The following is a 17880-nucleotide window of genomic DNA, read 5'->3' on the forward strand; positions in this document are numbered from 1 at the left end:
CTCTTGGCTTTTAGCTAGGTTTACTGTGAAAATTGAGAAAAGAAAGCAGAGCAGAAGGAATTTAAATACTTGCAGTTTGACTCAAAAAAGTGCATGTAAAACTGGGGCCAAGAAAGGTGTGAATGACTATTAAAGAAATTAAAGCCAATAAAAAATGCTAAGTACTTTACACAGTGACAATAGGCAAGATGTCTTGAGGAATTTTCAATAATTTTCAAGACCACATTCATCGCAGGCTCAAAAGTGTAGAAGGGGAAACTCCTTTGAAAAGAGATCCTGAGAGCACCCTGCTTACACAGAGGGGTCTAGGAAGTTGTTTCGCTATGGTGAGCCACACAGGGACACAGAGGCCATTGCAGTCATGATTCTATGGGGCCCACCTACTGCATGATTCTGCAGAAAAAGAGGATGCTCAAGTTAAGGGATTATGGAGACTTCCTCCAGGATTTCTAAGGAAGGCCTGGGAAGAAAGGCAAAGTATAGGAGGGCTTCAATCTCTGGAGGTTGGCCCCAAGGGCTGTAAAGGTGAAGCCAAAGCTAGAATGGGGACCCCAGGGATTAAAAAATACCAGTAATGTGGACTGTTTGCTGAGGAACTTAGCTAGCTGCAGAAAGTGGCTGGCTGCAGAAAGAGCCAGGCTAAAAGAGAAGTCATATAGGCTGCAGATGGCAAGGCCAAAGGAATGGGACTACTCAAGCCCCTTGGACAGCAAATCATGCTACTGTGTGTACTAGATACTTGTTATGGTTTAAATATTAGGTATACCCAAAAGCTCATGTGTAAGACAATGCAAGAAAGTTCAGAGATGAAATGTTTGGGCTACAAAAATTTAACCTAATCAGTGCATTAATCCCCTGATAGGGATTAACTTGGTGGTAACTATGGGCAGTAGGGTGTGACTGGAGGAGGTGGGTCACTGAGGTCATGATCTACAGGTTTATATTTTGTCTTGTGGTGAGGGGATCTGTTTCTCTGTCTCTCTCTCTCTGTCTCTCTCTCTCTCTCTCTGTCTCTCTCTTCCCCTCTCTCTCTCTCTCTCTCTGTTTCCTGGTGTGATATCCTGAACTGTTTTCCACTGCCATACTCATCCACCATGATATTGTACCTCACCTAGAGCCCAGAGCAATGGAGTTGGCTCTCTATGGACTGAGATCTCTGAAACCGTAAGCACGCACACACACACACACACACACACACACACACACACACAAACCCTGACTAAACCAATGCTACATAAATTAATGCTACATGTGAAATTAAGGAATCTGTTTGCCTGGCTGGGATTTTGGTCTTATTTTGGTCCTATCCCTTCTTTTCATGCCCCTCTTCCTCCCTTTGTAATGGAAATGTTTACTTTGTGCCTTTGTATATTGGATATATGTAACTTGAGTTTGATTTTTATAGGGATTTAGAGTCAAGAGTTTGCCTTGAGTCTCAGATAAGACTTTGGACTTGGACTTTTGAGCATTGTTGGAACTGGTAAGACTGGATACTCTTGGAAATGAACTACATGCATTTTGCATTGTGAGACAGACATGAGCTTTTGGGGGTCAAGGAAGGAATGTTATAGTTTGGATATGAGGCATCCCCCAAAAGCTCCTATGTTGATGCAGAAATGTTCAGGGGTGAAATTATTAGATTGTGAGAGTTATAATCTAATTGGTCCATTGAATGGACTAATTTGTTGGTAACTAAGTAGGTAAAGGTAACTGTAAGTAGGTAAAGAAAGGACCAAAGGAGGTAAGTCACTGGGGCCATGCCTTGTAAGAATTCATCTTCCCTGGGCCTCCATCTTCTCTCTTTCTTTCTCTCTCTCTTTCTGCTTTCTAACTTCCATGAATTGAGCAATGCTCTTCCACCATGCCCTTCCACCGTGATGTTCCATCTCTCCTGAGGCTTACAGCAATGGAGTTAGCCCACTGTGGATTAAACCTCTAAAAACATGAGCCAAAATAAAGCTTTCTTCCTCCAAGTTGTCCATGCCAGGTATTTCGGTCACGGTGATGAAATGTTGACTTCTCACAATAAATAAGATCACAAGTTCAATTATCAAATATTAAAATGGATTTGATTAAATTAATATTAAAATAGTTTTGGAGGCAGTCTGTAGACTAGTAGCAAACACAATGTCTTTCAACTGTGGACAACAAGCATTTATTACCATTGGCAACGTAAAAACTCATGGCACCAACCCTTATGCCATCCAAGCATCTGACAGTTATACCATTGACACAGGTCATCTCTGGAAGGAATTCATAAACACTAAACTGAACAACTTGACATCCTGAAGTCAATACCACAATTAACCAACTATTCCTTGGATGTATATACAATCCCCTGACACTCTAATAGGCCAGCTCCCTTAGTTATGAGATTCCCTTTGACCATTTTTATTCTCACCAAGGGGAGAAATTAAGCCCTTTATCCTCTAAACTGATTTTGTTTGCCTGCAATTATTTTTGAGAGTGACACATCAATGACAAAAAAATTGTAGGGTAATTGTTTTTCAAATGTAAAGGTAACTAAATTTTATTTAAGAATAATTTTATAACTTATATGTATATGTATCTGTCTTTGAAAGGAAAAATGGATCATGATATAAAATAACAGGGTTGTTTTTAACAACACACCAAAATTTATCTGTGTAAATGTTAACCATATCCATCAAATCAATTACTTCAAGAAGCTACAGATTTACTCTTCAAACTACTTTTGTGAGTCTATCAATACAATTCATTTTATATTCATATAATGACAGCATACTATATTTAAAATATACCATTATAGTTTATAGTAAACTGTTTAATCGTTGACTGTATGCCCTACTTGGTCACCCATCTCTTATAACTAAGAATGGCACCAAGTTCTTTTCATAGCCTTCTTAATTCAGATTCACCCATAATTAAAATAAAACCATTTCATATGTAGACATTGAAGTAGAGCTTTGAGCAATAATAGTATTACTTTTCCACATTAGCACATATTACTTTAAATAATAATTGCCCTTAAATTAGTCTTCTTGTTTGTCCATTTGGAGAAATGCAAAGTTCAGTTGCCTAGAAGTGAACATTCCTGTAGTTGAATCCTTCATTGTCTCCCAATGGACTCCTGACTTCATGAAAGACATCTAATTTCTCTGTAAATTAACTATCTACACTTATCAAAAGTGGGATTAATATTACCTATCTTACTACCTTGAACCCAAGCAAACTAATGGCCATAAATGTACTTGGTTAATAATTACACAAATGAAATTTTGTTAGATATTAGTCATATTAATTTATAGGCACTATAATATAGTACCACTATGAACATCAATTATCCTATTAACCCATAATTTTGATGTGACTCTAGAGATAGCCCCTGATGTAATAAGCTATAAAGAAAAAAGATTACTTTGAGACATTTCCAAAAACTTGGTGTTAATAAAAAAGGCATTAAAAAGTAATTTGTAACCTGTCCTCACCCAAACACACACACCTATACTCTTCTTCCTCAAACTTGGCTATCTTTCTGTAACATATGAATCAGATAAGCAACTATCAAATAAAACCACATCTCCTTTACACTATCCATGGGAGAATTGTTCCCTAAAGGTGATATTTACACATACTTTGAATAATAAACCATGTTTCAGTGTTATCTGCAAAATTAAAATGGGATTGAATGCTCAATTTCTTCAGGAAGCTTGAAAAACAGTTCTTATTCTGACTAAAATTATAATGACATAGAGTTGCTGGTGGAGAAGGGTCATAAAAATAATACGTGAGAAAGCTCTGCTTTGACCACCCCATTTAAAACTGTACCTCCTCAATTGAGCTCCTGATCCTCCTTACCTCTACTTTTCCCTAGTACTTGTTAGCTTCTAACGTATATCCTAATTTATTTATATATATATATATAGTTGCATTTATTGTTTATTTTTTTGTCTCCCATCATTGCAATTCTAGTACCACAGAGCAGAGGTTTTGGCAGGTTGTTTCACTGATGTCTTCATAGTACTTAAAAACATGGCTTCCACTTAATAAGTATTATATATATATATATATATTTGTTTACTGAATGAAACAATTATCTTTCCATTTTTTCTTTTTCAATTTTTTTTTCTTTTTGCATATGACATTTATATATGTCCATTACTGAAAAAAAAAAAAAAAGACAATTCTGAGAAGCATAGAAAAGAAAAAAAGCAAAACTGCCTCACACTTCATTAGCCAGTGATAGTACTATTGCATTTCTAGTACATATCCCTCCAGAATTTTTTTAGGGCTCACATACACAAGCATAGCATATGCATTTTCTGGATATAATTTGGTTAGAAGTTATATTGTATTTACTTGATAACATTTTATTACTTCTAGAAATACAATCTTTAAAAATACAACCTTTTTAAGGCTAACATAATGTTAAATTTCTAATCAAAAAGTTTTAAAATGAGAAATTTTCTTGGAAGTTAATATTTCAGAGTACCTACCAACTATGTCAAATAAATATGGTCAAAAAGTGAAACACAATGGCAAAAGTAAGGGCCTTGACTGAAGAATGAAATCATTCATAGATCTTTCCTTAATTATACCGAATAAAGGAAGCTGATTTATAGGTAAAATGTTTTGTAAAAAATACAAAATTTTAGAGTTTCAGTAATATCTCTACAACATCAATTTAAAGAAAAATTCTTTGGGATGTCTTCTAGTTCCTCTCTGAATGAATATAATTTTCATCTTCCTTTTTCCTTCCAACTGAGAAAAGCAGAAAATTATTTGAGCCTTTTCAAGCTCTGATTTGTTTTCTAAGTTCTCTCTGGTACTTTATTTTTTTCTTTACAGGAGAAGAAATCATTTAGTGTTTCATCAAGCAAAAAATTCAATCAAAATCACAGTAGCAAAAATTTAAGAGTTGTTTTGAGGATTTTCTGGGTCACAGAGGCAAAAAAAAAAAAAAAAAAAGAAAGAAAGAAAGAAAGAAGAGAAATCTCAAACAAATAACAAATTATTTTAGACAGAAAAATCATCCCACCAAAGTATTTTTCTTCATCAAATTAGGTATATGTGTATTAACCTACAATTAAGATGATAGAAGTAAAACTATTTTAGTGGAGGTATTTAATTTGTACAAAAACTTTAATAAAAATATAATTTATTTTTTCTTTAATATTATGTGTGCAACAGAAAAAAGGAGCTCATGAAAAATTATAACTAAAATATATTTTAAAACATTACAAATGAAAAAGGAAGTTCAAAACTAGTATGTATATATTAATTTAAAAATATATATCAAGAAAAACATTGTAAGGGAAATATGCTGAAACCATTAATAGTTCCTTTGGGGTGGTATTCTATATAAATTATTCCTATTTTCCTCGTTGAGTTTTGTTGTTTTCTAAATTTTATATAATGAAGATTTTTTAAATTCATTTTTATTGTAAATAAATGGGGTACATCGTTTCTCTGTACATGAAGTAGAGGCACACCGTTTGTGTAATCATACATTTACCTATTTTTATAATGTGAAAAATCACAAAATTGTTTTAAAGCAGTTTTAGAATTCTCTTATGTGACCCTGTTCTGTGAGGTAGTCATTAATATCTACATTTTAAAATGAGGACACTGAGGATTATAGAAATGACCTGGCTTGGTTAAAACTAGCTAGTAAGTGACAGGGGCAAGACTAGCACCTATCCCATCCTCTTTAATTTCTCCCTCAGTTACACCTCACCAAATATTGATTGAGAAAAGACTGAGTCTTTGTTTAACCAATTATTGTTAAGCCTCTACTGTTTTCTTTATCAATGCAATATTCTGGGGAAATAGTAACAGAAAGACTAAACATTATGGTACAAGCATAATATCTTATCTCCACTCTGAAAATGTGTGTGAGTTAATTGTACAAATGACTACATGCAGCAATGGCTTCTTCACCAATGGGGTGAATAGGAAGCAATAACAACCACTGGTAATATGAACTACATGGCATTCCCAACCATGACCTAAGGGTACTTGGTCAGTTTTAATTAACTGGTTTTGGCTAACTAGTTCTTAGATATGGCAAAAGCTATCTGAAACAGAACTGCTAATTGCTGGGGTCTTGAATTAAGCCTGTTTGACACTATATGGTCTTTGTCGGCCATTTTCTTCTTTTTCCATACTACAAGGTTCTTATCTCCAAGATGAAAAGTGTTGATAACTATACCTTGGCATGTTGTGTTATTGGGTTCATCCTGTGTTTGGTGGATGGGGTCTGCAGCTCCTGAACATAAGGACAGCAAAAAAAAAAAAAAAAAAAAAAAACCTCAACCAGACAGAACTTTGCTTAGCAAAGTTCAGGCTACACTCACAGGTGACTGTGTCTAGCCTGGTAACTATTACTGTATGCTTGGTGCAGTTATTCAGACATCATGCATCTATGGAATAGGCCCAGAGTTAGCCCTTTGCAAAGTTTGTGAAAAGGAAGGAAACCACCAATTTGTGGAGAATTAAGCATGGCAACCAGGATGTCATTGCTGTTTCATGCAAGGGTAGTAACCTTGTTGGTCTCCTGTACTGCTGCTTCCCTGGCTTTCATCTCTTAAACTTTCCTGACCCCCAGGGGCATCAAGGTGTACAATTCATGGTAGTCCAAGGTCCAGGTGCTGATGGGGGGAAAAAAAAAGAGTAGGGAGAAGAAAGAGTATTTGGCATTCAACTGATCAGTTGCAACTTAACTATAAACCCCAAACCAATGTGTCTGGGCTTAGCACTGCTGCCTCCTAGCACAGCAAAGAGCTAGTCTTGCAGTCATGAATCCAGTATCTCCCATCCAATTACAGACAAATGACTTCGTTGGGTGTGGGCCTCAACCCCAGGGAGACGGATTTGCAATCCCTGGAGAGGCAGCACTTTCAAGGGGGGAACCAAAATCCTGAACGTTTCCCTATAACCACCCAGAAGGAATATTACACAGGTGACTATATAGAGACAGAAACTGAAATCTGCAAATTTACCTGGAGAGAAACCCTAAATGTTCTCAGAGAATTTGTGTAGAGAATAAAGAAAAGAATACCCATGAGAAAGAAAAAGTGGGGCTGTGGTTGAGAATGGTTCTGAACCATGGAGTTTGAGTTATAGGTCTAGAATTCTTCCCATGCACCATGTTGTTGAGTATGTGTGTTTTGCAACAAAGAACCTAACCTCTGGGGTTAGAGGAAAACATGCATGGCACCTCTATAGCTCTTTGTGAAGGTGTTAATTCAAACTCAAGCCCAGCATTCTCTCAACCTTGTACATCAACCATTGTCATGGGTCATTGTCTTTGTCCCTGAACTTGATGGTGTTGATCATCATCAAGTGATCTCTGGAGGAAGAAAATTATGAATATAATCAGGTAGAGAGGACTCTCCTCACCACTACCACTAAATATATCTAGTGACCAGCAGTAACAACAGTAAAAGTGAAAAAAGAAGATGAAAAATCCAGATGCAGGCAAAGGAAAATAACGGAAATGACCTAAAACAAAGTTTCACAATTTGACCCAACTGAAATCCAAAACTTACTGAAAGATCTTATATACCAAAGATAAAAGGGCACTGATTGGCTTTTTTGTCTCTATAACATTGCTTCTGAATTAATTTTATAAGTGCTGCAATTCACCAATTGGCAAACTATGATGGCTTTAACAAATAATAGGGCAAGAGTACATCTATACCTTGGGGAGCCTACAAAATTTAAACATGATATCACTCACAATTTTAGAAGAGTAACTAAAAATAAAACAGAGAATAAATTATTATCATATCAACCATCAGAACTATTGTCTTGCCTAAATTTCATATGCTAATAAAGCACTCATTGCCCTAAAATATCCCATAGTGTGCATAGACATTCTGACTCAATGAAAAATAAATGAAAATTAAGTATTTGACACTGACAAATTCACTTTACAAAATGAGAACATATGATCCCCTCCCCCAACCCAAGTTAAAGTAATTAAAATGGTTCAATGTAATTTAAAACAGGGCCTTCAAGAATTGAACTTGTTATATAACTGCTTATGAGTGAAGTGGTGATTATCCCCAATGCTTGTCAACTTAACAGCCCAATTCAGACAATTGGACCTATTCTTAAACCTGGAAGAAATTAAAGGTACCACAGTGGATTGATTGCTGCAACCTTAATGCCATGGTCCTATACCACTAAGAATCCTGTACCTAAAAACCCCATTATTGAATTGCTGACTCCATCCAATCAGCCACTTGCAAATATTTTGCTCCTAAAATTTTGGGTAATATGATCTGTTTAAAAAACTCCTATTTAAATCACACAATACATCTTTACCAGGCTATACACAGGATACTTCCTCTGGCAGCTCAGCCATTGTACACAATCATTATAGACAAAATCTTACCCACAGTCATTTTTCTCCAGGAGCACAGATATGATATCACATTGGTGACATCCTTTCTCCATGGAGATTTGTTTGGTACATTCATTAAGGATATACAAATAATCACAAAGTAGATCACAAAAAGCACATGGGTCATTATTTCAACCACAGGAAAAGGCCCTGCCACCCTCTTTGTAAGAGTATCTTGGTAAACCAAGGACTATTCCATCCCTGACACAGTCAGAAAACAGTCATTGACCCTCTCAGAACCTACAAGGTCAATACGAGTTCAACATCTTTTTGGGTTCTAGAGGTAACATTCATTTGCAAATTTTAATCTAGTTAATGCTGTTACTGACAAGTTGTCCTATCTTGTAGAATCCCTCCAAGCAAACACTAGAATCTGTTCAAATGGATAGCATTGAGTACCCCAGTTAGTACCTTTGTTTCAGCAACTTCATCTCATGCTTCTGGAGTGTCTGGATGATCTAAGATAGTCATAAGTTCCCATGAGCTTCTGATGCCAAAAATACACCTTTCCTATCCTTGCATTATACACCATTAAAGTGACAATTTCTGACCACATATTGGGGCTTTTCTGAGAATAAAGACTCTCATAGGCCTTAAGTACCACGACACTTACTATGCTTTAAGTCAGTGAGGCAGCACCCCTATGAACTTGGCCTGGTTACTGATATCTCCTTGCTACAGAGTGGAGCCAAATCTGGGCCTTTTTACATGTTCTATGTGAAGGAGGTGATAGCTCCCTCTATGCTTAGTCTCTTACCATAAACCATGATGCTGAAGGAAGTCCTTGATTACCTGAGGAGTCCCTTGGAATCAAGTGAATGAAAAGAAATGGTGATCATTTCCACCATCACACACAAAGGAGCTCAGTGGAGAGCTGCTACTCTTCATCTCTTAGCAAGGATGTCTCTTAAAGGAGAGAACCCAACGGTTGGCAAAATTGGCTCTCTTCAAACATTCATCTTAGCACCAGATGCCATTGTCCAATTGACCTCATCCATACATTTTCACAAACTCTTGGGTTATTAAGAACACTGGGAATCTCTTGCTTCACAGACACTCAAAACAAATGAAGTTAACAGATCTCTCTACATATGCTAAACCCATAATTCAAGACCTCAGCAGGACACTCCTTATCCTTTTGGAGTTAGAGACACTATTGATAGTGACCAAGGTACTCATTTCACTTCATAGAATACACAATGCTAAGATCTTGAAGAATGTATTCAATGGAAATTTAACCTCCTCTCTAGGACTCAGGTATTCAACTACAAGAGGTAGCCTGTTTGAGAAAGATAATGCTTTTTTAAAAAACTCCTATTTAAACCACAGAGTGGGAACTACCCGCTTCCCCTGAGTATCACTATCAGCACAGCCATTGATTAGTGTACCCTGAGGATACCCACACTTTATATGTCTCTAAACTGCGTTTAAATGTCTACATGCCGACACTTTTGAAGGTTTTGTTTTTGATGATCACCTCAAGATATATTCCCTCTACTTCCTGGTCAAGTGGCTACTTTGCTTCCTTATAGTAATTCTTCTGCTAATCCCTAGAAGTCTCAGTTACCATAAAGATTTAAACTGACATCAACACATCAGGGGGTCAATTGTGATGAATCGACCCAAAGTTAAGGCTTTAGTCTGCTAAAATGAACTGAAAAGGTTTATCCACAAGTTCCCTTCCCCATAGATAAGGTTCCCCAAACAGCCCTCCTTATCAAAGGGAACAGGCGCAGTTTCTGCTTATCCTTGACTAGCAGATTTAGTTCTGTTGCCTACAAAATTATTTAAATAAGCCTATCATGTTCTTTCCTCAGTAATCAGGGCACCTCTTCCTTTTAGCATTACAAAGCCTGCCTCCTACAGCCCTGGCTGTTTCTCACCTCCTGGGTGCAATTCCTATGTGGCGTCACATGATATGCAATGTCTTTCTTCCTCAGGTTGTCAATGTATGTGTGTGATAGTCAGTCTTTTATTGCTGTGACCAAAATACCTGACAAGAACAACTTAGGAGGAGGAAAAGTTTATTTGGGGCTCATGGTTTTAGAGGTTCAGTTCATGGTTAACTGACTCCATTGCCCTGGGTCTGAGGTAAGGCAGAACATCATGGTGGAAGTGTGTGGAGGAGAAAAACTGCTCACCTCACAACAGCCTGGAAGCAGAGAGAGAGAGAGAGAGAGAGAGAGGAAAGAGTACAGGCCATGCCCCCAGTGACCTACTTTCCTTCAGTCATGCACCACCTGCATACAGTTACCACCCAGCAATTCATTCAAATTATTAATCCAATAAATGAATTAATCCACTTATGAAGTTACAGCTCTCATAATCTGATCATTTCACCTCTGAATAGTCTTGCATGGCCAACACATGATGTTCTCCGGGACATTAAAGATTTAAACCATAACAATGTGACTAATAATAAATTGCTGTCAATCTCATCTCTTCAACATCAGGTTCAACTCTCCCCACCAAGATCCATATAGGAAATTATTAAAACATTTCCATTTTCTCTTGAAAAACAGTCTAAAATACAGAGGGTAGGGAGGGTAAGGCATCAGGTTCACATATGTCCTCTGTCCATGCTGATCCTCAATGGGTTGAAATTTGTCCTATTTCATCCATATGATATCCACAACTATTGTCTGAGGTATAAACCACAATCTCAGATAGAAATAGATGCAGCTGCATCCTCTGCTCCAGGCTAGGGTACTTGCTGTTCAAGGCCTATTTAAACCTCTCTGGGCCCTTCTGGGGGTTCATTAAGTCACTGATGTTCCTCTCTTGCACTCTCCTGAGGGCCTGGGCACTCTCAAGCCCATCTGCCTAAGCATTTCTCTTCACCATTGCTCTCTACCTTTTTGGGGACATATATCATGTGGAGCTTCCTTAAGGTGCTCAAAGTTTTCCTGGGAATTAAACAGTAGTCTTCTCCACACATGAATTTCCTAGCTCCTATAAACTTTCTCTTGCTATCCCCTTCCTGCTCACCCACTCAGCTAGAGTCCTGGGGACCTTCAAAAGACTCAGACAATGGCTAGCTTCTCAATATATGTCGAATTCTCCCACTAGCTGGCTAATGATTCTTGTCCCTCCCAGAAACATGAAAACTGTCATCCTATACCTTCTTCTCACTCTAAGCCTTGTTTTCAGTTCTACAATCTCAGTTTTTCTTTCAAAAAGTCAGGCTGTTGTCAGAAATAATGTTGACTTTCAAGACTGTGGCTGTTGGTTTGCATTTTAAAAAGAATTGGAAACTTAGGTGATCTTTTGTTGCAGATTATGTGTACCATTTTTCAAAGAACAGTACCTACAGAAAGTATTCAGAAAGTGCAAAGGAGTAAAGAACTTAGCTGATAATTAAAAATATTATCAGCCATAAAAATTTAAACAGCTATTCCTAATTGAATCTTTTTTTTTTTTTTTTTTCTTTTTTTTTGGTGGTGGTACTGGGGATTGAACACAGGGGTGCTCTACCTCTGAGTTACTCAGCCCTTTTTACGGTTTATTTCACTAAGTTGCTGAGTCTGACCTCAAATTTGCGATCCTCCTGCCACAATCTCCCAAATAGCCAGGTTTACAGGTATGCACTACCACACTCAGCTATAATTGAGCCTTTAGCTAGGCAGTTGCTTTATATACATTTGTAAGTTGTACATTGCTTTATTACATTGTTTTATTTAATCATTTCAACAAATGACAGTGAGACAGAGAAAAAAAAAAAAACTAAATTGTGTTTTCCAGATTGTTTTAAAAAATGCCCTAAGTTAAGATTTAAACTATTATGCATGATTTTGAGACATGGACTTTTAATCATTTCATTATATTACCTCCCTTCTAGAGACCTCATAAACTTAGAAGGGATGAAAATACAATAGAAATGCCTCCAGTTAGAAACAAGACACCTGCAACTCACCTAGTTCAGCCATTTGCCACATGCATGAATCACTTCAACAATAATGTTCTCCTTTGAACCACATATTCTTCATAGAGTTTTAAATTCAAAATATCTGAGCAATTCATCTGATGTGAAAACTTTTATTCATTTTTGGATTTTAAAAATGTAGGTCATGTGATTTGAATAATGTGCCTAATTTTGAATAAAATGTACTTTTGTTCTCTATATTTCTTATTAACTATTATATAATCTCTATATTAGTACATGCACACATTCAGATGACTTAAAATTCTTTCATGGAATAAAATGGAAGCAAACTCCTACTGCTGATGGTATAACCTTATCTATAACTTAATTATTATATTATTTTTAGGTGTGTTAGTTTTAAACAGTACCTTATCTTCCATGTCACAGTAATTGGCAGAACTCACTAAATATTGTAAAAGACCAATATGAACTTTTGTTTAATGATCCTAAGATTTTCTAAAATTTAATTCTGGACTTCTTTTTGCTATATTTCACCTTTGTAGTTTTTTGTTACAATATGAAAATAAATTTTCTTTTTATGGAAAGAGATTTTCTGGTTATAAAGGAAAGAAAGCATCAAAAAACACAGCAAAGGAAACACACTATTAGATTCCCTGGGGTAACTAACAGATGACTGCATTCTACTTACCAGTCCTTTTAGCCATTTCTATACAGTAACACAAATCAATATGTAGCTTACTGGAAAATTCGCAACTTTCCCCTTAAAAGCTCTAATTAAGATTTGATGACCTTCTCCCAGTCATGCACACCTCAGCCTGAATATCCTTTCAGCTCAGTAGCTGTCAAATGATCAGGCACTTTGCTCCATCCATCTGCTCAAACAATGACCTCTTTCAATTTTTTTTATAACCTTTGGATATTTTCCCTTTATAGCTTTGCTAACATAATCATATTACATCCTGACACCAGGCAGTGAAAATTAATTCCTCTTCTTTCTTATGAACCATTCCACAAAGAACCTGATTTTTCACCTTAACACTTGATCAGATTGTGGAAAAGGGAAGATCAAAGGGGGGGGGGGAATGAGGACTCTGGGAAAATTTCACCTTGTCTGTGTCAGCCTGGAGACTGACAGAGTGAATTTAGAGCAAATATCTGCTCTTCCTAAATTTTTTTTTTTAAATGTGTGGGGTAGACATAAATGAATATAGGAGGATAGGTAGGTAAAAAGTTTACTTATTGAAAACTAATCCTGTACCAGATGAACTAGGGCAGTGTTTCCCACACTTGTCTGTTCACAAACCTCAGCTGGGAAATCTGTTATCAGTACTAATTCCCAGTGCCTTCCTGAATGTAGTTTTGATTCAGTACATCTGACACCATATATATCACAAACATTATAGGTAGCTGTTGTCAACAAGTTTGAAAATAGCTGAGTTGAAAAAAAGATTAGGTCATGGACTCCTCCACCTTTCTTGAATAATGCACTGGAAAAAAATTTATAGATCATGTTTCATTAGGGTCCAATACCATGTTATCAACCAAATGAACAGGTTACTTACTGATGCTTTTTAAAAAGTATAGCAATGCATAAACTAAGCTTTGAAGGCCTATTCATCCAATTTCAAACTTTATTAAAACTTTCTTAAAATAAATTAAAAATTGAACAATATTGCAGAACTAACTATCTCTAGATGTCTTCTGTCAGGACATACATTGATGTCATACTCTGGGCTCTTCCACCTTCACTCTGATAACCAATCCTTTCAACACTAAACCAGTTTAATATCCTGTTCAATGAACAATTCTATGTGGGTGATTTGTCTTCCCCCTGAAGACCAGAACCTCCTAGAAGGCCAGAACAAATAGATTCTAAGGGGGGACAGTGGATAGTAGTGTCCAGTTACTGCTTTCCAAATGAACTTCACATCACAGTGACATTGTGCTATATGTTCTTCATTTACAAATCCTGCCTGTGCAGACAGGAAGATGCTGTTATCAAATCTGATAAATGAGCTTGGTTGGCATTTTAAGTACCGCCACATTCATACTCTAGGCAGCATGTATGAACCAAGAAAAAGCCTCTGAGCCATCCTGCCATTCTGTTTCACATCAGATTTTTCACTGTTATCCTTTCATATTTGATTAAGGAAACTGAAGAACGCTAGCATGGGAAAACTTCCCCATATCCATCCTAATTAAAATAACTTAGAAAAAAAGAAACACTAAAAAGCTACCTCCATAGCAACCTGAAAATTAGTGTTATTATAGATAATTCTCAATATTCTCCTAAGCAGCGGAAGGTAGGGAGAAAGGAAAGCTTGGCTGTATTAAAAATGGTGGAAAGAATTGCTCACCAAAGCTTGTTTGCCCTGAAGAGTTGCCCTGGATATTCTGAATACTATTGACTAAGATCTCAGTATCTCTCAAAAACACAAAAGATGAACCAAGGAAAAGGCATACTGAAGAAGATCTCCTCTGACTCAACTAATGTTTTAGGGAGCATCATGTATACACATTCACCTTCTGAATAAAAAATAAACAGAAACAATCTTCGGAAATGTCAGTATAAAACAACTTTTTGTGGTAAGATAAGAACTGAGAATGAATATGTGAAAACAGTGAAGAGCGGCCCTGCATTCTCATCTGGAACCATTAGAGACAATTTCATTACAACAAGTCCAGCCTCTGATCAATAGCAATTATTATTCTTTCTCAGACTTTCCCAGACCAACTACCCCGTACCCCTTCATCATCTTCCTTCATCAAGCTTTTCTTGCTTGCCTCCCCAACTCCTGGTTCCTCCAGTGTCCTCTTCCTTGTCATTCTACCAACCCAGCTCTTGGAAAATCATTCATTTATTCATTGGTAGGGTTATGCTCTACATGTGGTTCATTACAAGGGAAACCCCAAAGTCTTAGGCCATAGAACCAAATCATCAATGGTGGCATTTTCACAAATTAGCTAAAGGAAAGGAGTGTTATTTTGGGAAAGGTGGTGGAAATAACTTCCTGAGTGATCAGAATTTTATCTTCTACCTTAAAGTTGGTCAGAGGATTAGAGTTAAATTTGTGTTCCCAGCACTATAAATTGTGTAATACTGGCAGATTCTTAACCTCTTTGACCTCATTTTCCCCGGTTCTTTTCATGTAAGTTTCTCTCAATAAGTAAAATACCCTCTTATTTGCTGTTTGCACGGTAGGCAGGGGAAGTAGATTTTAGGTTTTTTTTTCTTTTTTTTTTTTTTTTTTTCCAGTAACTGGGTAGCTGCTAACTATCATCTCATTGACTCCTCTTATCTTACACACAAACCTGGTTTAAGCAAACCCACCTAAGTTTTCCAACCATTCTTCAAAAACAGCGGGAAACTGAAAAGGGAGGTAGTGATTAAAGCATATTCTAATTCACTTCTAAGCATCTGAAAGTCGCTTTGTTTCACTTTGAAGACCTTTGGACTTCAAACTCAAAGCTCAGAATATGTTTTAGTTGGAAATATATTTTAGCTAAAAATATATTTTATTTGCACCAAAAAGTGTGAACTTAACAACAAATCTAATTAGCATGTATATTTCTCTTGAACAAGTTCTGATGCAAGTTACAGTGTCACCAGTAGATTGCCCCTGGGTCTTTCAGTCTCAGAGTAGTTGACTCTTAAATTCCAAGCTACGTTCTCCAACCTAGAGTACTGAGGTTTCAGGAGACCCGAAGCCTTGCACATTGGGGTCTGCAGGACTGTGACAATAATCCTACCTCACACGGTACATAGAGAGGAGCACTCTGACATTTTCAGAAGCATCTCATGCAAGCTGTGGAAATAATGAAAAACATGCAAATGTTCCAGGGTGCTTGTTTTGTTTGTGCATACTTACCTGTGTTGCTTTCTCCTGCACCTCCTCTATAGTGCGTGGAGAGACGGCAAAGGCGCCTACGTTTCTGACTAGTCTCTATAATAATTTAAAGTATTGTTAATTGTCATGACTAATATTCAATATCTGCTTCACAATAAATTCTAAATCAGAGGACTTTATGTAGTATGAAACATCATGTTTCTCTGATGTAATCTAAGATAAGCTATGCAGGTCATAGCAGAAATACTGAATATTCCTTTATCATTAGGCATTTCTTCAACTAAGGCCAAATACAATGGGCATTTTACTACTGTGTTTATTCATACTATAAATTCTTTTAAGTCTAAGATTCTTGTTTTGCCTTCTTTCTAAAAGGAGATGATCTTGCTAAGCGAAATAAGCCAATCCCCAAAAAGCAAAGGTCAAATGTTTTCTCTAATAAATAGAAGCAGACTAACAATAAGGGGTGGGCAGATAGAAGTTCAGTGGCGTAGACAAAGGGGAATGAAGGGAAGAGAGGGGAGATGGGAAAAGGACAGTGGAATGAATCTGACATAACTTTCCTTTGTACATATATGAGTATACCACAGTGAATCTCATCATCATGTGTCATGAGTGGCAAATAAATTATTGCTTTGAACTCCATGGCCTTTGGTCAGCTTGACTGCTGCTTCTAGGAATCTTCACACGAAGGTGTAGGAAGACATGCCCATTTGTAGGCAGCCACTGTTAATGGGGCAGATTCCACGCCTGGTGAGGAACTTACAGGTTCCATAGCTTTGAATTCAGATGCCTGCTACCCTGGGGTGAAAGAAATACCAGTGTGGCACCAGCTCCCTGGAGGAGGAAGAATTACTGCACAAGTGGTAAGTCCCCAACCAGGTCAATTCCCCACAGCTTCTCACTTCTTGTTTACCTTGAAGAACCCCTCCTCACCATAAATTCCTTTGGTATGTTTCACATAAAGCATTCGAGGACTTTTTCCCTTTGTTAGGATCAGACTCGTCATGTTTCTTTTACCTGCCATGCCCCTGCTTCAAAAAATATTTTCATGAGTCTCTTGCTTTATTTTTTGATATTACTTTTTCAGACATTTTATTTCCACTTGGCCCACACCTCCAAGGGTTACCTATTCCATCCCCATGAGGGCCGAGGGTGACAATCATGTACATCCACAAAAAATTAATTTATAAAAATAAGTACAGGTAAATGGCAGAAAGATCAATATTGGGAAGGGAGCAGGGAGAGGGAGAGGAAAGGGGAAGGAGAGGTACTGGGGTCTGAATTAGAACAGGATATAGTCTGTGCTTGTATAATTATGTGAAAATGGATTCTACTGTCATATATAACTAAAAAGAACTGATAAAAAATTTAAAAATAGAAAAGGTAGTGGTGGACACATGATCCAGCTCCTAATTTTATCATTGCCCAAGACTTAGGAGAAAGTGACTCCCTATTTTGTGATTTAATGGAATTGATGCAAAGTCAAACTAATCAATGTTATTAAAGGTAGTCAGGAGAAAACAAAACAAAGCATGACCCATGAGTAACATTTTGACATCTGAAAATCTGGGAGTTAGAAAAAACATTAATCATCAGCTGGTTAATAAACAAGAACAAGCAATACTGATTTCTAAGATAAGGAAAAGAGACTAATGTTTTGACTGAACAACTAGTTAATTTCAGAATTTGGTCTAGACATTACGTTGCTGGACATCTGGGCCAAACATCTATAAGATAATGATAACTTTCACTTTTTT

The 17880-nt window shown here is 36.9% G+C and overlaps 1 protein-coding gene across 3 annotated transcripts in view; it reads right to left on the reverse strand.

Annotated features, from left to right (window-relative positions):
* The window catches only part of Pkib (cAMP-dependent protein kinase inhibitor beta), a 100408-nt gene that overhangs the window by 17218 nt on the left and 65310 nt on the right, over nt 1-17880 (reverse strand). The window contains exon 1 of one of the 3 annotated variants that reach the window (XM_047557175.1): nt 6524-6602. The exons of the other annotated variants lie outside the window; for them this stretch is intronic. The gene's annotated coding sequence lies outside the window, so the exon portion shown is untranslated. Of the gene's footprint in view, nt 1-6523; nt 6603-17880 lie in introns of those variants that run through there. 3 annotated transcript variants of the gene reach the window in all.

This window comes from Sciurus carolinensis, chromosome 7 (assembly GCF_902686445.1).
Source record: "Sciurus carolinensis chromosome 7, mSciCar1.2, whole genome shotgun sequence".
Lineage (NCBI taxonomy): Eukaryota > Metazoa > Chordata > Mammalia > Rodentia > Sciuridae > Sciurus > Sciurus carolinensis.